The sequence below is a fragment of the Cervus canadensis genome, chromosome 2 (assembly GCF_019320065.1).
Source record: "Cervus canadensis isolate Bull #8, Minnesota chromosome 2, ASM1932006v1, whole genome shotgun sequence".
Taxonomy (NCBI): domain Eukaryota; kingdom Metazoa; phylum Chordata; class Mammalia; order Artiodactyla; family Cervidae; genus Cervus; species Cervus canadensis.
The window spans coordinates 91,726,933-91,748,860 of record NC_057387.1 but is presented as its reverse complement, the minus strand read 5'-3'; the positions used below and the strand labels follow the sequence as shown (position 1 = coordinate 91,748,860).

The 21,928-nt window shown below is 37.9% G+C and overlaps 1 protein-coding gene and 1 non-coding gene across 2 annotated transcripts in view; both read right to left on the bottom strand.

Moving 5' to 3' along the window:
* The window catches only part of AGBL4 (AGBL carboxypeptidase 4), a 1,430,302-nt gene that overhangs the window by 1,023,559 nt on the left and 384,815 nt on the right, over positions 1-21,928 (bottom strand). The window lies entirely within an intron of this gene.
* Positions 18,581-18,651, bottom strand: TRNAC-GCA. Its single transcript has one exon. It is a non-coding gene; the product is annotated as a tRNA-Cys (tRNA).

The window sequence follows — 21,928 nt, the reverse complement described above, 5'->3', positions numbered from 1 at the left end:
ACCACTACTGACCTGGCTGCCTGATCTGACACCACATCTAGGGGCCGAAACAAATCCTGATTTCCAAACACACATGGCGTTTCCCTCCTTTCAGTTAATTCTTGTTGCAAATTACATGGAATACCACCTCTTAGTTTAGAATCTGGAAGTTCAGTACTCACTGAAAAGTATTCACTTTATACATTAAGTTTATTTGTAAGTCCCATCAAGGAAAATTTGGTGCACTCTATCATAGAACTGCCAATAACCTCTAAAATTTGATCACACTTCTATTATTGCTTTACTATATTGAATTAGATTTTCGGTCTACTGTAATTATCTATTCATCCTGGTTTTATCATTAATCAGTTGCAAATTTATTAAGCTCTCTAAACCTTAGTTTTCTCATCAGTGAAATGGAGATAATGATAATATCAATTCATAAGGTTATTATAGAGAAAAATGAAGTGATACATATAAAATTCTCAGAACAATGTCTGGCACATAGGAAATGCTCAGTAAATGTCTTTCTGTTGTCATAAATTGTAAATATATTTATCATAACATACCCTAGAACAGTGGTTTTCAAACTTTAATGTCTATAAGAATTAACCGGACAGCTTATTAAAACAGTGTCCTGAATCTCTAGGAATTCTGAATCATTAGGTGGAGTCAGATCTATGCATCCGCAGTCTTTGCAACTGACAGGTGACACCAGTGCTGCCCTGAGAACCACATTTTGAGGACCATTTCCTAAAACTTGTTTGAAATGTATGGAGAGCAGGGACTGTTTATTTTCATCTCTGTAACTACATTCCCTAAAACTGAGCAGTGCACAAAACAGAATCTAGCTAACACACTGCAGATATTCAATTACTATTTGCTAAACAAAAAAGGCAATGCATTATCTATGCTGTCAGAGAGTTCTTAAAATATGTACATAGAAAGACAACTAACTCTACATTACAACCATGTTGGTTACTGAGAGGAGGGCCTATGAAAATAAAGGACCTGAACCATTAAGAACCTTCTTTGGTATTCAGAATTCTCTCTCTTCATCCAGTATCACAGATATTAGTCAGAAATTCTCATAAGCTCTGACTCCCATGTGAACAACTGTAGCTACCATATCACCTTAAGTGACTGACTGACACGTTGATCCTAATTCACAAATTATTCTTACGCACTCCAGTCCTCTGCCTCATTGAGTCAACTTCCATCCAGTTTCCAACCTTAGCTTAATGGTCACCATCCTCTGTCACCAGACCAAGCATTAATCTATCAGAACTTATCATAGCACTTATGCTTTCCCTTTTACCAATTTGCTACACTTATTTATTTCTGTGAATATTTGATTAATGTCTACATTTTCTACCAGTCTGTAAGCTCTGTAATAACTAGTGGTCCAGTTCAGTTGCTCAGTCATGTCCGACTCTTTGCAACCCCATGGACTATACCACACCAGGCCTCCCTGTCCATCACCAACTTCCAGAGCCTGCTCAAACTTATGTCCATCGAGTTGGTGACGCCATCTAACCATCTCATCCTCTGTCATTCCCTTCTCCTGCCTTCAATCTTTCCCAGCATCAGGGGCTTTTCCAAAGAGTCAGTTCTCCGCATCAGGTGGCCAAAGTGTTGGAGTTTCAGCTTTAGCAACAGTCCTTCCAATGATTATTCAGGACTGATATCCTTTAGGATTGACTGGTTTGATCTTCTTGCAGTCTAAGGGAGTCTCAAGAGTCTTCCCCAACACCACAATTCAAAAATATCAATTCTTCGGAGCTCATCTTTCTTTATGGTTCAACTCTCACATCATGTACGACTACTGGAAAAAACATAGCTTTGACTATGTGGACCTTTGTCGGCAAAGTAATGTTTCTACTTTTAAATATGATATCTAGGTTGGTCCTAGCTTTTCTTCCAAGGAGCAAGTGTCTTTTAATTTCATGGCTGCAGTCACAATCTGCAGTGATTTTGGAGCCCCCCAAAATAAATTCTGCCACTGTCTCCACTGTTTCTCCATCTATTTGCCATGAAGTGATGGGACTGGATGCCATGATCTTAGTTTTCTGAACGTTGCGCTTTAAGCCAACTTTTTCACTCTCCTCTTTCACCTTCATCAAAAGGCTCTTTTGTTCCTCTTTGTTTTCTGCCATAAGGGTGATGTCACTGCATATCTGAGATTATTGATATTTTTTCCAGCAATCTTGATTCCAGCTTGTGTTTCATACAGCCCGGAATTTCACATGATGTACTCCGCATAGAAGTTAAATAAGCAGGGTGACAATATATAGCCTTGATGTACTCCTTTTCCTATTTGGAACCAGTCTGCCATTTCATGTCCAGTTCTAACTGCTGCTTCTTGACCTGCATACAGATTTCTCAGGAGGCAAGTAAGGTGGTCTGGGATTCCCATCTCTTGAAGAATTTTCCACAGTTTGTTGTGATCCGCATATTCAAAGGCTTTGGTGTAGTCAAAAAAGCAAAAGTAGATGTTTTTCTGGAACTCTCCTGCTTTTTCTACGATCCAACAGATGCTGGCAATTTGATCTCTGGTTCCTTTGCCTTTCCTAAATCCAGCTTGAACATCTGGAAGTTCAGGGTTCATGTACTGTTGAAGCCTTACTTGGAGAATTTTGAGCATTATTTGCTAGCATGTGAGATGAGTACAATTATGTGGTAGTTTGAACATTCTTTGGCATTGACTTTTTTGGGGGCTGGAATGAAAACTGACCTTTTCCAGTCCTGTGGCCACTGCTGAGTTTTCCAAATTTGCTGACATATTGAGTGTAGCACTTTCACAGCATCATTTTTAGGAATTTAAATAGCTCAGCTGGAATTCCATCACCCCCACTAGCTTTGTTTGCAGTGATGGTTCCTAAGGCCCACTTGACTTTGCACTCCAGGATGTCTGGCTCTAGCTGAGTGATCACACCATCATGGTTATCTTGGTCATGAAGATCTTTTTTGTACAGTTCTTTGTGTATTCATGCCATGTTTTCTTAATGTCTTCTGCTCTTCTGCTTCTCTTAGGTCCATACTGTTTCTGTCCTTTATTGTGTCCATCTTTGCATGAAATGTTCCCTTGGTATCTCTAATTTTCTTGATGAGATCTCTAGTCTTTCCCATTCTATTATTTTCCTCTATTTTTTTGCATTCATCAATGAAGAAAGCTTTTCTTATATCTCCTTGCTATTCTTTGTAAGTCTGCATTCAGGAGGGTATATCTTTCCTTTTGTCCTTTGCCTTTAGCTTCTCTTCTTTTCTCAGCTATTTATAAGGCCTCCTCAGACAACCATTTTGCCTTTTTGCATTTCTTAGTTTTGCTGAACTTCATGTTCCCAGTCCAGCCCAGTCCCCACTTCATGATAAAAGCTCAATCAATATCTCTTGAATAAATAAATAAATCTTTTTCATGATTCCTGACTTTTATTTCAAGTCTTTAGGAGCATCACTCAGTTACAAAAAAAAAAAAAAAAAAACCCTTTCACCCAGTTCCTGATCACTTCTTTTGCTAGAAGTAGACCATGATTTTGACATTTTTCTAGTTACTAGCTGGCATCTCTCCCCTGCATCAGTCCAGAAGAAGTACCTTTCACCATGCAGAAGCACACTGTTGGCACTGGCCAGATGCCAGCAACTACTAACACCTAGACAATACTCACTATGGAAGCACTCCTTCCGCTAGTTCCAGCCCAGCCCATTTCTTTACATCCTCGTGCCTCTCTCAGGACCACAGGCAATTGGCAACAAATGAAGGGGATGTTTCTGTGAGTGTCTGCCATTCACAGCGTCAGATTTGAGCCACTCATCCCCACCTTCAACACTTCTCATTTCTTCCTTGTCTCAAAGTACTTGCTACAATGTAGATAAGGGTGGCAATAAAGAGACTAACTCGGCTGACTGTTATTCAGTGGGTGAATTAAAGCCATCATCTGACCCTCTGGAATTCACTCAAAAGTCTAGTTCACTGGCCATTTTCCAGTTATGCTATGAGGACACATTCAATATCCTCTCTCCTTCCAGATGCTTAACACTCCCCACTACCCCGCTTCTCCTTCATCGCGGCATCACAGTTAGCAGTGTGTCCAGGCAATCCCTCTTTGCTTGATCTGTGTGACCCAGGAGCAGGTGCTTCCTTTCTTGACAAAGAACAAAAGCAAGCAGTTTGCTAGAGTGGAAGGAACACTGTGGGCTCACACTAAGTCACCTGCTCACCATGAGTGGCAATAAATTCCGCTGCAGCTTTTCCTTCCCCTTTCTTGCCAGTTACAGGTCAATCAGCTGGCTAAGTCAGCAAGAACTGTCCATGCTGGCTTAATTCTGCTGAGTCAGGTAAACTCTGGCACAGAAGACACATTGCTTTGTGCTCTTTACACAAAAGCAGAATCCTCAAATTAGACTAAACACAGGTTAGACATAACACAGAACTGGAAGGGGAAGAGAAATCACTCATTCTAATAATCTCTTTATTTTGTAGATGAGGAATCCAAGGCCCAAAGGATAAAAGGGACTTGGTTTAATTCACATAATACAGGAGCCAATCTCCTCGGCTTCTTTGCAAGTGTTTCTTCTTTCCACTCTACCAAACTGCTAATGTTTGTCCTCTACCCAACAAAGGAGCACTTGCCCCTTGGAAATGTTCAGCATAGAGAAGCAAGTAGGGTACATCGCAGAGGCAGGATGGGGTTCATAAGGGGTCAAGTACAGACTTTTACTGCAAAAATCAACCCTGATCATCTGAAATTCCTCCAGTAAGCTTAATTTTTGGAGTACTCAGGCTTTTCTCATCATTAGGAGTGCCCCATTAACCCTTGACATGCTGAATTCATCTATATTTCACAATGATAACTGATGAATATCATCCATAAAGTAGGTAGTGTAGTGAAAGGGATAAATCTATTATTGAGAGACAATTAAGGTTATCAAGAGGAGATCTTAGTGATGCAGAGAGATAAATTGGAATAAGCATAGGATTGAGAGTAAAAAGACTTTTTGATATAGTCACACCTCCCCCATTTACTACATGAGTGGGCCTGAACAAGTAAGTCCCTGGGGGTCCTTTGTGCCTCAGCTCAATTTCCCATTCATACAGTTCAGAGTTGTGAGGATTAAATAAGTTAATGTACTTAAAGTGTTCAGTACAGTGCCTGTTATAGTACTAGATTTTTTAAATTATTGGTTCACTTATAATCTTCTTTTACTTGATTAAAAAAAACAACCGGTATTTGTTTGGTTTCTTTCAGACCTAGCATAATTTCCCTAAAATTAAGAATATGATAACTGGGAAGTGAAGGGAAGTAAAAGGAAAGACATTGTTCAGAGAAGATCCTTGACATGTAACATAAGGCTGACTGAATCCTTCTATTTGAATGATAACAAGGCAGATCAGTAAAATGCAGACTCAGCTTCATCTCATTAATGAATGAATCAATTCAATATAGTTATCGAGATATCACACAGTGTTAGGCATTGAATGTAAAAGCGACTAAAGCATGATCCTTGCACTTGGCCTGAACTCATATGTAAGTTTTATGTGGCTTTGTGTCTGTCCTCTCATAGCTATACCCACAACGGCTTGCCAAGTGCCAAACTCAAGAGGCTCAGTCAAGCTGCACAGGCTTGAGATGACAATAAACATTATCATTGCCATGGTCATGATCATGCTTACTATGTGGCAGGCACTTGGGAAGTATTATGACATTTAACCTTCATAGAAATGTCACAAGGTACAGGTGGCTTATATATTTAAAACATCTTAACTCACTTCCTTACCATGCTCCCCCACTCAACACTTGTTTTGGGATTCTAAGCACATACATTCAGCTCCCCACTAGCATTAATAATATTAACAGTAAATGCTTGCTATGTGCCAAGTTTTGTTCTACACACATTAACTATATTGATGGATTTCATCTTCACACCAGTCAATCAGGTTAAGTATCATTAGTAACTTCTAGAAAGGTAAATAACTTCTCAAGATCACACAACTATTCCAGCCTGGGTTTGAACATAAGAGTCTACAGCCAAAGTTACTTTCTTAATTACTCTGCAAGTTCTGAAGGGTGAGAGAAGGTAGGACAGGAGTCACTTTAACCTAAGTCCATATGGTCACTGTAGTCACTGAGAATATTTTTTTCCATTATCAGACAGAAATTATGCCCCAGGAAACTTACCTTGACCCCTTCTTTGCAACTTCATAACAATTTATCCATACCTTTAGTACAGTTCCTATGACACTAGCTTATAATCACTGACTTGTTCATCTTTCTCCCTAAACTGTGAGCCCCCTGCCAAGGGCAGAAACCAGTGTAATTCACTTCTATAGCTAGCTCAGAAATGAATAGTGCCTGGGTAAGACTGAATAGTCTAATAAAAGGATATGAGGTTTAGGTTTAGTCAAACCTGATTTGACCCTTGCTCCAAAACTTGCAACCACATCATCTAGGGTAAATTATTCCTTTGGCCTCTCATCTATAAATAAAGTCGTAAGTCTCACAAATTTAGAAAACAAACTTATGGTTACCAAAGGGGAAAGATGGGGGGAGGAACAAATTAGGAATTTGGGGTTGACATACCACCACTATATATAAAATAAAATCAGTGAGAACTTACTGTATAGCACAGGGAATTCTACTCAATATCCAACCTTTAATGGAAAAGACATGTAAAAGAAGATATATAGATATAAATATATGTTTTATACACACACACACACACATATGTGTGTTGTGTTAGTTGCTCAGTTGTGTCCAACTCTTTGTGATGCCATGGACTGTAGCCCACCAGGTTCCTCTGTCCATAGGATTTCCCAAGCAAGAATACTAGAATGAGTAGCCACTCCCTTCTCCAGGGGACTTTCCTGACCCAGGGATTGAAGCTGGGCCTCGTGCATTGCAGGCTGATTCTTTACTATCTGAGCCACCAGAGAAGCCTGCACACATACTCACACACACACACACACACACACACATATATGAATCACTTTAATGTAAAGCAGAAACTGACACAACATTGTAAATCAACTATGCTCCATTATAAAATAAAAATAAAATTTAAAAAAATGTCTCTCTTTAGTTTTATACTCAGACACAAGTCAAGTTTCATTTTCCTAAGAGATATTAGAAGACTCTAATGCTCCACCTGGCAGGATCGGATACTCCGGCTGAACCCTATGTCTACTTAGCAGAAGCTATGCCCTGTCAAGAGACCTATGCAGCATCCCCAAACAAATGGTTTAAATTCACATCATAGAGTTCAAGGCAAGAAGGAGAGTGATCCAAAATATTGGTTCATTTATTATTCCATCTTTGATAGGAAGAAAATAATTTTCTGGCTTTGTTTTTTATGTTGTTATTATTAATTATCAAATGATTTCTTGCTAAGTAAGGATATAATTAATTAGAATGATCTTTCTTTTAAAAAGTACTTTAAAAAAGCTGATTGTCTCATCTGCCTATTGAAAATGGTTGTGCACCGTCCTCAGGGCTTCCCCCGGTGGTTTTGCACTACCTTCGGAGCTTCCCCTGGTGTCACTGTCTTCAGCATAAAGTCCAAATTCATAGTTTGGACAAAGCCCTTCATGATCTGATACTGCCTTACTCTTCATTCTCAGCTTTCAATATTACCAGTCACATGGGCATGATAAAATGGTCACAATATGTGCCAGATGCTATTCTAAATGCTTCCTCACTTATTCCTTAATAAAACCCTGTGAGACAGGTCCTCTTATTAGCATCTCCATTTTATGGATGAGGAAACTGAGGCACCAAATATTAAGTAACTTTTTAGAACTAGCGAGTAGCTAAACTGATATCGAATGCTTGCAGCTTGATCCAAAGTTTATGTTCTTAAACAATGGGCCCCATTGTCTCATGAATTACTCCTTACCTTTTCTAGGGGTGCCATCCTCTTTCTCTGTTCTGTGCTTTATGTCAGGAAAGGGCCCTTTTGAGACTTGTCAAATTCCTTCTCAAACAGCTAACCACCACTGCCTTTCTAAAGCACGCCTTAATCTCTCTAGACAGTATGAGTCACTCCAACATTAGTAAGCTCATGTTGTTTTCCATGTATCCTCTTATAGAACTTGACACTTTGTATTATAAATATTTGTTTATGGAAGTCTCTCCTGCAAGACTATAAGCTCTTGAATGCCCGAGACTTTTATTTTTATCTCCTTTTAAATTTCCAGAGAACCTCTATAGGGCTTGTCACAGAGCACTGACCCAGACACACACACTTATTCACGTCAACGTCTGGGAAAGATCACGGCATCCTCACTAACCATGTCTCCAAAGAAATGAGGTCTTCTGACTTAGAAACAGAACCAGATCAAAACTTAGATCAAAACAGAACCTCAGAGTAAGAGCTACCCAGGTGACAGAAAAAAGGAGTGGCTTCGAGTTGAAGAGATCTGAGAGGGTCAGAGAAAGTTTTCTTTTTGTAATGAGGTCTCTCTCTTCCATGTAGCAGAAATGATAAAACAAGCCCATAGGAGCCTCCTGTTCTGGCTCTGAAAGGAGCCTCTCCTTTCTGGCCCACGGAAAGGCAACACAGAACCAAGCTTACCTTTACTTGACCTATATCTCATGTAAAGGAGGAAAGGAGCCCTCACTGATCACCAGGAAGAAGGCTGGACAGAAACTAGGAGCACAAACCTCACTAAGAAGGAAAAACATGCATCTGGCCCAGAGTGTCTCCTGAGGAGGGGCCCCACAGAAATCTGAAGTAGCGGAGTAGATGGCTACATGGTTAGGCCCTGGCTGTCAGAGTTAGCAGCTGCTCAGTAAATATCTACTAAGTGAACAAAAGGATGTCTGCTGCAAAGCAAGGCCTCTTTTCACAGTAAAGGAAGATAACTTTGATCAAATAACACGATCTTACTGAGAACTCTATGTTAAACCACTAAAAAGATATAAAAAAGCACACTATATAATCTGGAAAGTCTGGCCTATTTTACTGTTGTTGTTCTTGATCTTACATTTGGACTTCATTATATAGAGATACTTACTATAGAAGTATTTCACACACAAAAAACAGAAACTTCGAAACCATGACCAGAACAATGCTTTAAAAGCTGTATAATTTAAATAGCCTTTGCTTAAGAAAGATAAAAAAAAACAAGCATCTAGTCATTTATGTTTATAACTACTAGGAATCTCCTCTCTTTGGATAGTCAAATGCAAAAATAGATACGTGGTACCAAAGAAGCCAGTCTCCAGTGGCTTTGTATCCACTATAAAGCATTAAATTTAAATGCATCATTAAAAAAAAAAATCTCATCCCTAGTGACAAATCAATGTCTAGAATGATAGTCAAATGAATGTGCATCAGAAGATGACAAAGAGTTTGTGATATACAATATGACAGAGTTCTTTCCATGAACATCAATTACAACAGGGCAATGGTTATTTTGTCCAGAAGAGAAATACTTATTCTCTGTGTCTGACACTGTGCATGACATTTACTGTGTAATCCTGCAGTGACTTCTTAAAGTTAAAAGCAGTGGTGGAAGCATATTTTCTAAAAGCAAATCAAGCAGAGACAGAGAGATGAGAAAACAGATGTACTCTAACTTGGCATGATTAGAGAAGAAAAAAGATACTAGATTAACAATACTATACTTGGAAATTATTTATCTTTTGTTTAAGTAAAATTGGTTGAGCAACTGTGCCTGACTCTGTGCCAGAAACTGGAAATATACAAATGAAACCTGTACCTGACTACTAAAAGCTTGCAGGGTAGATATGCTCTGTGAAACTAACTGTAATTCAGTGCTTTTAGTCCCCCAAAAGAAAAGGGATCCAAGTACTAAGGGAGAAAACTGTTCTCCTTTTTCATGGTCATTCTGCAAGGGCCCTGGCCCTACCAAGTGGCAGGTACTGGAGACCTGTATCCTATACGTTAATCTTACCCGCCATCAAGTCCATGAGCACCAAGCATGTATGTGGAGAGTCCCATGCCTACCAGAAAGCAGAATAGAAAATTAGGCTGATGGCCTTGAGCTCAGTGTTTAGAGCCTGGAAGCAGGCACCATTATTCATTCATTAATCAACAAATAAAAATGAGCTTTTATTAGATGCTCAGTCATGAGCCTCCACTTACCTGCAGCCTTCCTTCTACTGCTCCCAGTTAATTCTATACAAGTTATGCCAAGCTCTTAATTTTCATTTTATGTATCAATAAGAATTTCTGTGAAAATAAAGTCTTGCTTTGAATCCCATCCCACTTGATTGCACTGGTTACAAATCTCACAACTCTTGTCAGCTCATCCCCTCAGGGAATTTGCCACTCTTACTTATGCTTCATCAAGTACCTAAGATCCTTCTCATCTATTACTCTAGCCAGAATGAAGAGACTGCTAACCATGAAATAGGCAAATAGCTTTGCTTCAACCTAGAAATACTTTTAGACCTGCTCTACTCAGCAAACAGGAAATATTTGAGATGCATCTCTAGCTCTTGGTTATCAAGAATTCATCCCCTGGCCTGTGGCAGCATGTCTGCATTGTGTAATCCTGGCCCCCAGGTCACAGCTGACTGATTGAATTAGACTAATCATATTTTCTTCACTAGGAAATAGAAATTAGGAGAGACAGCTAGTCTCTGGGTGCAGAGCCTCTTACAAAAGTGATTCATTTTAGAGATGCTGAGGCAGTATGATATTTGGGGATTGAGGACCAAGATGATTAGAAGGTAGAAGGTAAATTATAAGAAAGAGAGAAATACAAGTTTTTTTGTGTGGGATCACAGAATTGTGCCATGGAGAAAAAGAAACAGAAAGGCCTGTAGGGAGGAAATAATAGAGAAGAATGACACCTGAGTTAAGAAACAAAAGAGTGTCTAATGAGTTTCAAGATCCTTCATGAGGCCTGGTTACCTTTGCCATTTATAAGAAACCATTATCTTTTAATAAAGTTTTGTTTTTTTGAGAAAACTTTTACTCTCAAACTAGTTAGATTTCTGTCACTTACTTACAAAGAATTCTAATTAATATAACCCCTCTATATGATTTAGCTCCACAAACCTGTTAGTGCATCTAGTTGTTCCAAGCTTCCCCCTCTCATGACCAACCTCTGAATTACTAGCCTATCTAAACCTAGCTTATTCATTTGTTCACTTACCTCTTAGAAACATTCACCATGTACCAGGTACTATGCTAGATGATAAAGATAGATTAATAAAATATAATTCCTGCCCTCATATCACTCATTGACCTGTAAGGGAGACAGACAAGAAGTAAGCAACTCTAATGCAGAATGACTGGGGTCAGAAGAGCAATCAAAGATACAGCTAGGAACACAAAAGGCTTAGGTGACATCCAAAGGTTTAGCTGCTCAGGAAAAGATTCCCAGGGTAATTGACATTTATAAGATGAGTAGGTGACTGCTAGACGAAAAAAAGAAAGAAAGAAAGGAGAGGTAAGTATGATATTTCAAGGAGAAAAAATGGAAGGTACAAAACAAGAAAGTTAGAAATATTATAACTGGTATATATGAAGAGCAAGTAGTTCTTTATGGTTGGAGCTTTGTGCATGAATAAAGGGAAAAGTGTAAGTGGTAGGAGGTGAAGTTACAAGTACAGACAACATCTAGGTCATAAAAAGTCTTCTATATGAAACTCCAGAATTTGAACTTTATCTTGAATGCTATACAGTCATTGAAGAATTATAGACTGAAAAGTCACAATATCAGATTGCTATTTTATAAGGATTATTGTGTCAACAATTTGGAGGATGGGTAGAAAGCTGGACAGGGATACAGTAAGACACTGCTTTATACATATCATATCTTCATATATACATCATATTCTAATTCACACAACTATCTTGTAAGGTAGTTATTGTTACCCTCATTTTATAGATAAGGAAACTGAGGTTGTGACAAGTTTTATAATTTATCAAAGTCACACATCTATCAAAAGATGGAGGCAGGTTTTTAACCCAACTGTGTGTAACTCAAATGCCTATGGTTTTCCTATGGTATCATGCTACTATTCATTATCTGTCTCATCCCACAAAAGGTTCTGATTTTTATAGGCATCAGAGGAAATATAAGCATGATTTTACAATATCTAGAAAAAAAAAAAACTTACACATATACTCCGATGTTCCAACTGAACACTATAAGCAAAAATTTACATACACTCTATTTCAACTTTAGTAATCCCACTAGGACTTCAAAGGAAATCAAAGACAGCCTCTCTAGAATGGAGTACGGCCCTTTGTTATTTTCCCATCATTAAAGGAAAACTGACATACTCCTATCAGTTTGATCTCAGAGGAGAAAAATCCTTTTCCCTCATCTTTATCTTTCAGCTTAGCCAATAGAACTCTGTCTGGAAGAATAGTAGACTATAAGCTCCATAAAGGCAGTCTGGATCATGTCTGCCTTGTTCAATACTAAATGATCAGTTCCTAAAGTAATATTTGGCACATAAAACATGCTGAGAAAGTAAAGTTTGTTATGTTATGCTACAGCATAGCCTGGCTTATTCTTGCTATTAGAAAGCCCTAAATCACATGGATGAGATTCAAATTCAAGTCTTCGTGATATCAAAGCTTGTATCTTTCCACTAAGTAAAAAATTAGCACAATTTGAATATCTTGTTACTTAGAAGTATTTACTCACCCCTTTTCCTAATTTGATCTAAGTTCACCATTTCAAGTAAATACAATACGTGCACTGCTTCCTCAAATTAGAGATGAATTGCATACCACTCTAACTGAGAACTATACCCTTGTGATACACCAAAAGAAAAATTACTGGACTATTTGACCATGTTTCTTCACCTACAATTCAATTTAGTTTAATATACTTTTACGAAGGAAGGTGAATCAAGAATATTTGCTGAGCACCCACCCTATGCCAGACATTATTGGGAAGCTTGAAGTAGATTGTCTTACTTAACCTTCACTTTTCCCATGGTTACATGTCTACGAAGGGATGGCACAGATATTCAAAGTTCTATGGATTCTGAATCCTGTGCTTACTTCACTGTCCCCTTTCTAGACTGCATGGGTATAGTTTCCGGCCACTGAGTAGAACAATTACTAGACCCACATTTCTTCTTTATATTGTTAGGAGTTCCAAGAAAATCCACTGCAGATTTTCTACCTTCTTGACACAGTTCTCATATTTGCTTAAGAATGTCCCTACTATACTCTCTCCAGGCACTATATTGTTTCTGGCATTACACAACCGAAGTTCTGCTAGTGTTCCAACTCTTACACCCCAATCTAGTCTATATGGAGTCCTTAGAAGTTACTCTGGACTCATGAACTAGCTTTATCTCAAGTCAGTGGCTTCTGAGCTTCCTGGTTCTACTCAGTGCTTCACTCTTCTTCACACACAGGCACTTTCAGCCAGGTAACACAAGTTCCTCCTATTCTTCAGTCTGTGTCCTGGGTTCCTGTTACCCCTTTGAACTTAGCATGCACCTTTAAATTCATGTTCCATGGCCTGGCCAGTTTGAAAAGCAAGCCAGAAACATGAATGTTCAATCTTGGTGATTATCTAAACTTTACATCCCCACTCTCATGATGGTCCTTTTCCGAGTAGTCCTCAGTCTCTCTGGACGTAGTCTTGTCCCCACTTCCATGTTCCTTTCTCAGCAGCCCAGTCTTAGAGGAGCTTCAAATACCATCTTAAGGGCTGGATTAAAGAAAGAAAGTGAAGTCACTCAGTCGTGTCTGACTCTTTGCGACCCCAAGGGTTGTAGCCTACCAGGCTCCTCCATCCATGGGATTTTCCAGGCAAGGGTACTGGAGTGGGTTTCCATTTCCTTCTCCAAGGGCTGGATTAGATGACTACTAAAATTCCTTTCTACACAGAGATTTTAAGATTCTAGATTATAAAGGTTTTCATAGTGTTGAGGTCTCCAGTTTATTGTCCTGACAGCTTTGTTCTAATCCCTTCAATTCCTGAGAATTATCACTATCCTAAACATCAGATTCCAATGTGCCTCACATGGGATTTCTCTAGGATCTTATACGATTCTTGAGTCCACGCTTCCTGCTTCAGCATCCATGCATTCCCTAGGATGCTTGTCCAATAGGTTTCTGACTCTGCTTTACTTTTTTTAAATTAATTTATTTTTTATCAAAGGATAATTTCTTCACAGAATTTTGCTGTTTTCTGTCAAACCTCAACATCAATCAGCCATAGGTATACACATATCCCCTCCCTTTTGAACCTCCCTCCCATCTCCCTCCCCATCCCACCCCTCTAGGTTGATACAGAGCCCCTGTTTGAGTTTCCTGAGCCAGACAGCAAATTCCCGCTGGCTATCTATTTTACATATGGTAATGTAAGTTTCCATGTTACTCTTTCCATACATCTCACTCTCTCGTCTCCTCTGCCCCCCTCTCCCCATGTCCATAAGTCTATTCTCTAAGTCTGTTTCTCCATTGTTTGACTCTGCTTTACTTTTTATTTTAACATGTTTCTAACTTCCTGGTCTTTGGCATGGTTTTTGACAATTGTTTAGCCTCAACACTAGCCCTGCACAGCATGGATCACACTGCATGCTAGGCACAGATCTGGGAATGAGTTGAAGCATAGGATCTCCACATCTCAGGTTTTCACCAAAGGGTAGGACCTAGAGTGTCTAAAGAAGGGTCACATTTCTAAAATGCTCCACCAACTTCCTAAGTATAGTCACATAAGAACCAAACATTTCTTGAGCATCAACTAAAAGGCATTTTTATTACTTTATATTTATTAAATCATTAAATTCTCACAACAGCTTTATGAGGTAGGCATCATAAATATTTTATATATTAAAAGAAAAAATGAACCCAGAGGAGAGAGATCATCTCTGGCACAGAATAGAGATCAAAATGCCATAACATGGCTAAGATAATGATGTTCTTAATACAGAATTCAATATATTTTTAAAATTTGATTTGAAAAGTAACTTGCAAAAAAAAAAAAAACAACAACAACCAAAAACAAAGCAGATTTACATCAACCACTTTTCAGAAATAAAACAGTGCAGCATCTGTAGCCCCAGTGATGCTCTCCCCTAGGCATGCCACCAGTTCACCAGTTATGATCAACTGAGCCAGACACCTTTGCTCTTACCTATTCCACATATGCTCCTCTGAAAGCCAAGTAGTTTACTAAGAAAGACAACTTTCCAAGGAGAGAATAAGTCTTTAGTTAAGTGTTTGCAAGTAGTGCATGAGCCAAAGGAATGACATTCCTAGACAAAAGAGGTCTCTCTGTTCTTTTTGGTCAAGAGTATGCATGCTTACACTTTATCAAAAAGGATGACCCTCCAAGACAGAGAAGGACTAGTCTTGAGTCAAGCATATATGAGAATCCCTGTTTGCAGAAGAAGACCTTTCTAGACAAAGGAGAATTTTGCAAGGGTTTATGAAGTTGAACTCCCCCTGCAAGAATCTCCACCTAAACAAGTAAGATCTGACCTATTTTGTGGAAATGTCACACTTCAGTCTTTTAGGACCCAGAACCAACAGATCACATCATGAAGCTGACAGTACTGCTGGTAGGGAAAAAAAATAAACAAATAAATGGAGAATCAGAAAAATTTCTACAAATGAGACAATGATAATTCTATGTGTGTTAAGTCGCTTCAGTTGTGTCTGACTCTTTGTGACCCTATGAACTCCCACCAGGCTCCTGTGTCCCTGGGATTCTCCAGGCAAGAATACTGAGTGAGCTGCCATGCCCTCCTCCAGATGATCTTCCCAACCTAGGGACTGAACCCGCATCTCTTATGTCTCCTGCATTGGCTGCTGCTGCTAAGTCGCTTCAGTCGTGTCTGACTCTGTGCAACCCCATAGAGGGCAACCCACCAGGCTTCCCCGTCCCTGGGATTCTCCAGGCAAGAACACTGGAGTGGGTTGCCATTTCCTTCTCCAATGCATGAAAGTGAAAGTGAAGTTGCTCAATCGTGTCTGACTCTTTGTGACCCCGTGGACTGCAGCCTACTGGGCTCCTCCATTCATGGGATTTTTCAGGCAAGAGTACTGGAGTGGGGTGCCATTGCCTTCCCCCCTGCAATGGCAGGTAAGTTCTTTACCATTAGCACCATCTGGGAAGCTCACTACATGTTTAAATATTGCTAAAACTGAAGTAGGTCAAGTTGCCCTTTCTAGACGCAGAAGGACTTAAGATACAGTTATAATTCCTAACTGTAAGGGATCAATAGTTCAAGCAGGATAATGAAAAATAGTCATATCTTCTGTACTTGCAAAATCCTGTGGCCTAACGTCCTAGGATACCCAATACAATATCTTGATTGAATAGCTATTGGTTTTATTCTCCGGTACTCATTGAGGTGGCTAGTAAATAAGAAATAATGAAATTGGGAATGACAAGACACCATGTGACACCTCCCTTTCTAGACAGTGACATGACACTTATAAAATGTCAGGACATAAAACAGTACATTACATGTATCAAACAAACAATTCAATTATACTGAGCAGAAAGTCTACAAACTAATCCAAGTATACTAAAAACCTTAATACATAAAAAAGAGAGCATTTCAACCAGCTGATAAAAAATGATTTAATAATGGCTAAGAACATATAGGGCTTCCCTGGTGGCTCAGTGATAAAGAATCCACCAGCCAATGCAGGAGACATGGGTTTGATCCCTGGGTCAGGAAGATCCCATGGAGAAGGATATGGCAACCCACTCCAGTATTCTTGCCTGGAAAATCCAATGGACAGAGAAGCCTGGCAGGCTACAGTCTATGGGTTGCAAAGAATGAGACACAACAGAGACTAAACAACAGCAAAGAACATATGGCTAATCACTTGGGAAAAAATGTAAGTTAGAACTCTACCACATTCTGTGTGTATTAATATAAATTACAGCTATATTGAAAGATGAAATGTAAAAACAAACTCACAGAAGTACTAGAAATAAATCTAGTGACTAAACACACAAATATGTGGGGGAAAAAAATTCTAAATTATGACACCAAATCAGACAACTTAAAAGATGGACTGATTTTACTAGAAAATAATTTAAACATCATCAGAAAAGAGAATAATATCTAACAAAGAGAAAAATCAAGCAAAGAAAGAAAAACATAAAATTATATAAAGTGATCCCATGACATTAATGTGTTACGTTTTTGTCTGTCATTGAACTTTTGAACATTAATTTTCTTTCACTGATTCTTCTATCAACTTTTCATCCATTTCATTGCAATAATGTTTCAGAAGAGTACACTTTAGTGAGTAATTGTTAATTCTTTTTTTGTGGTAATAATCAATTTTCCATTAATTACAACCTGTAAAATATTTAACTTTCCTTATATCATTGTTCTACCTTTAAGAATATTTCTAGTGTTTGAGTTCTTTAAGCTACATATAGCACATTCTCTAAAAAGAATACCACCAGAAAATAATAAAGCAAAAGGACAATGAGAACTTAAGCAAAAATGAAGAGTGGTTGATAGTGGTCATATCTCATTAAGAAACTGTTCAAATCATTTGGAAGCCTATATTGCACATTACCAGGAATTCTGTGCTGTTGAGATAGTAGACATACCATAGCATCAGAGAGCTGACAGTTTTACGTGTGTGTGTTTTATTGTTTTTATTTTTCAGAATCAAAAATAGCTATTTTTATATTTGTTTTATTTTTATTTATGTACTGTGGGAAAGAAGTAGTAATATTAGCTTTTACTAAGTACTATATATAATGATTGAAAATTCTTTTTTTTCCCCTCAGAAAGAAAAAAATAGAGTCAAACTGGTAAATGAATGAAAATCATGAATGGATAACTGACCAGAAGAATGTAAACTTAACATACAAGAATATTCAAACTTACTAGTAACTAAAGAAGTGCAAAACTTAACAAAACCATAAAATTATTTTTTTCACCTAACAAATCGGTAAAGAAGCAAGATAGCAATTATCAATGTTGCTGAGAATTTAGGAAAAAATTAATTTTCTTTCAGTGCATGTAAGTAGAAATTGATACAAACATTTTTATAGGACAGTTTGATACATATTTTTAAAATTCAAGTACAAATTATTTGACCACTAATTGTTTTTTTTTCATTTATTTTTATTAGTTGGAGGCTAATTACTTTACAATATTGCAGTGTTTTTTGTCATACATTGACATGAATCAGCCATGGATTTACATGTGTTCCCCATCCTGATCCCCCCTCCCACCCCCCTCCCCATCCCATCCCTCTGGGTCTTCCAAGTGCACTAGCCCTGAGCACTTGTCTCATGCATCCAACCTGGGCTGGAGATCTGTTTCACCCTTGATAGTATTTTAGGATTTTATTTTACAGAATTAGGATTCTTACTGGGGAAGAAGTGTTAGGAAGTAGGATTTTTTTTTTAATTGAGTGGAAATTTTACATTATTTTGAATTTGATTTTGTTTGAACTTTGTTATGAGCTATGAGCCCAGATGGAAGACAAGTTAATAGATAGTAAAAGCAACCCATGTATCTAGAAAAATTGCATGCGTGCTCAGTCAGTCCTGCAGCCATGTCCAACTCTTTACAACCCTGTGGACGGCAACCCACCAGGCTCCCTCTGTCTATGGAATTTTACAGGCAAGAATACTGGGGTGAGTTGCCATTTCCTACTCTAGGGGATCTTCCCAACCTAGGGATTGAACCCAGGTCTTCTGCATTGCAGGCAGATGCTTTACCACTCTGCCACCTAGGAAGTCCAGTGAGAAAAATTAGATTAGCTTTAAATATTACCCCCAAAATGCTTTTCAAACAACTTGTATACAATTAAAACCCTTTCCTAACTTGATGTCAGTTTACCTTCCCAGATTAATCTCCCTTTACTTTCATCATAAACTCTATGTATATGTTACAATGAACTAGTTTTTAAATGTATATTACTGCTTCATTCTTCTTTGCCTTTGCATCTTACTTCCTCTATTTAGATTGTCTTTTTCTTACTTTTTCAACAGGTGTAATTTTACTTATTCTTTAAGGCCCAACTCAAATGTCACCTCCTCTGTGAGGAACTGCCCTGATATCTCCAGGCAAGAATAATAACTTCTGTCCTTGTGTTTCCTAGAATCTATTCATTCAACTATTTCAGCCTTTGGCATTCTGTTATGATTACTGTGGCTATGTTGATATCTTCACCTTGACCAGTACCATATAAACAGCCAGGATTATCATCATTTGTTCATTAGAGATGATCATTTGCTCATTTCTAAATCTCAGAACTTAGCACAAGGCTTACCACATACTAGATGCTCAATAAATGTTTGCTAAATGCATAATCCAAAGTTAGGAAGAGGATTGATGGTATGCATTAATAAAATAAACTGGATTAAAGAAATGGCAGTCCACTCCACTATTCTTGCCTGGAAAATCTCATGGATAGAGGAGCCTGGCAAGCTACAGTCCATAGGGTCACAGAGAATCAAACACAACTGAATTGACTTAGCATGTATGCAGAGATTAAAGAAAAAAGTATATTTAAAAATAAAAATATGAAGCAATTAGAAATTTATTTTTCATTTACAGAAACTTAATAAATGGAAATATTAAATGTCTATTTTAATTGAACAATTTTTTTAATTGAACAACTTAATTATAATATCTTGTTTTCCTTAATTTTCCACTAACTCCTATGTGCCCAGAGTGGGCAGTATTATTTAATGCACAGTGATATTTACCTATCATTTTAATCATTCAACTAAATTTCTTTTAATTAACAAATGTCTTTTTAAGTTCTTAGTCTTGTATGTAATATTAAGCTAAATTCAATCTTCATAATTCAGTTAAGTCCTTAGCACAGTGAAAAACTTGGCCTCATTTTTCTTACTAGAGTAATGCTACTAAAGGTCCAAGTTTATGATATACCAAAATATAGAAGGAATATTACTTAGGAAAACCACCAGGTAAATGGTTCTGCATGTCTAAAGTTTGGCTTTTGCTTTTTAGTAAAATGGAAATGACAACTTATATTATTACATAATACAGTTTACATAGAATCTGCCTGTGGTGACTATGGAAAGTAACTAGCATTGTTCTTGGATCACAATAGAACCCCTGATAGTATAGAACTACTAATAATTATGAAACCAAACTCAGCAATTCTAGGAACTAGAACTTTCCAAACTCAATGCTGTAATTGAGTCTTTGGCATTCATAAGTGCCAGGTAACCACCTAATCTGCATATGGCTAAGATCTTCTACTAAGGATCACTAGCTGACAGTAACAAGAAGAGAAGCTGGTAAACCTGCATGGCTCATTTTGCACCAAAATCCAACCACAGTGCTTCACATGTCTTATTCTATGCCTGGCCAGCACTGTTCCTCTCTAGTCTAGACCTCTAATCCACAATTTGATGCTCCATTTCTCAAGTCACCTCTGAACTATTCTCCACCAGTAAACTTTCCATAACTAATACATCTCTCTTGCCACATTTCTGAATGCTGGAAAAAGCATTAGCCTTGAAAAAGATTTAAAAATCCATCCAAATTGGAAAGGATGAAGTAAAACCGTACTACCTGCAGATGACATGACACTATATATAGGAAATCCTAAAGATTCCGCCAAAAAAAAAAAGCTATTAAAACAAATAAATAAATTCAGTAAAGTTGTAAGATACAAAAAATCAACATAAAATTGCTTGTGTTTCTATACACTAATAACAAACTATCAGGAGATTTTAATAAAACAATCCTATTTATAATTGCATTGAAAAAAATAAAATATCTAGGAATAATGTTACCAAGGAAGTAAAAGAATTGTAGTCTAAAAACAGTAAGACTTGATGAAAGACATTGACAATGTCATAAATAAATGGAAAAATATATCATGTTCAAGGACTGAAAAATCAGTTTGGCTAAAATCCCCATACTACTCACAGCAAGATTCAATGCAATCCTTATCAAAATACTGATGGCATTTTCAGAGAACTGAAATAAATAAATATAAAATTCATATGGAACTACAGAAGACCTCAAATAGCCAAAATAATCTTATAAAAGAAGAACAAAGCTGGGGCCAACTGCAATCCCTGATTTCAAACTATACTACAAAGCTACAGTAATCAAAACAGTATAGCACTGGCACAAAACAGACACATTGAGCAATGAAACAGAACAGAGAGCCCCAAATGAACTCATGCTTATGGCCAATTAACTTACAACAAACAAGGCAAGAACATACCACAGGGAGAAGAAGATATCTTCAACAAATGGTGTTGGATAGTTACATGCAAAAGAATAAAGTTTGACTATTCTATAATACCATAAATAAAAATAAACTCAAAATGGATTAAAGACTAAATGTAAGGCCTAAAACCATAAAACTTCTAGAAGATAACACAGCAGTATACTCTTTGACTTTGAGGGCTTCCCTCATAGCTCAGTCAGTAAAGAATCTGCCTGCAATGCAGGAGACCTGGGTTTGATTCCCCGGGTCAGGAAGATCCCCTGGAGAATGAAATAGTAACCCACTCCAGGTTTCTTGCCTGGAGAATCTCATGGACAGAGGAGCCTGGCAGGCTACAGTCCATGGGTTCACAAGAATGGGACAAGACTTAGTGACTAAACCACCACCATGCTCTTTAACAACAGTCTTAGCAATACTTTTTACAATCTATCTCCTCAGACAAGAGAAACAGAAGCAAACAAACAAACAAACAAAAATGGGATTACATCAAACTAAAAATCTTTTGCACAATAAAGGAAATCATCAACAAAATAAAAAGGCAACTTACTGAACAGGAGAAGATATTTGCAGATCATATATCTGATAAGGGGTTAATATCCAAAATATGTGCTTCCCTGGTGACTCAGCTGGTAAAGAATCTGCCTGCAGTGCAGGAGACCCAGGTTCAAATCTTGGGTCAGGAAGATCTCCTGGAGGAGGGAATGGCTACCCACTCTAGTATTCTTGCCTGGAGAATTCCATGGACAGAGGAGTGCAGCAGGCTCCTCCATGGGGTTCCAAAGAGTCAGGCAAG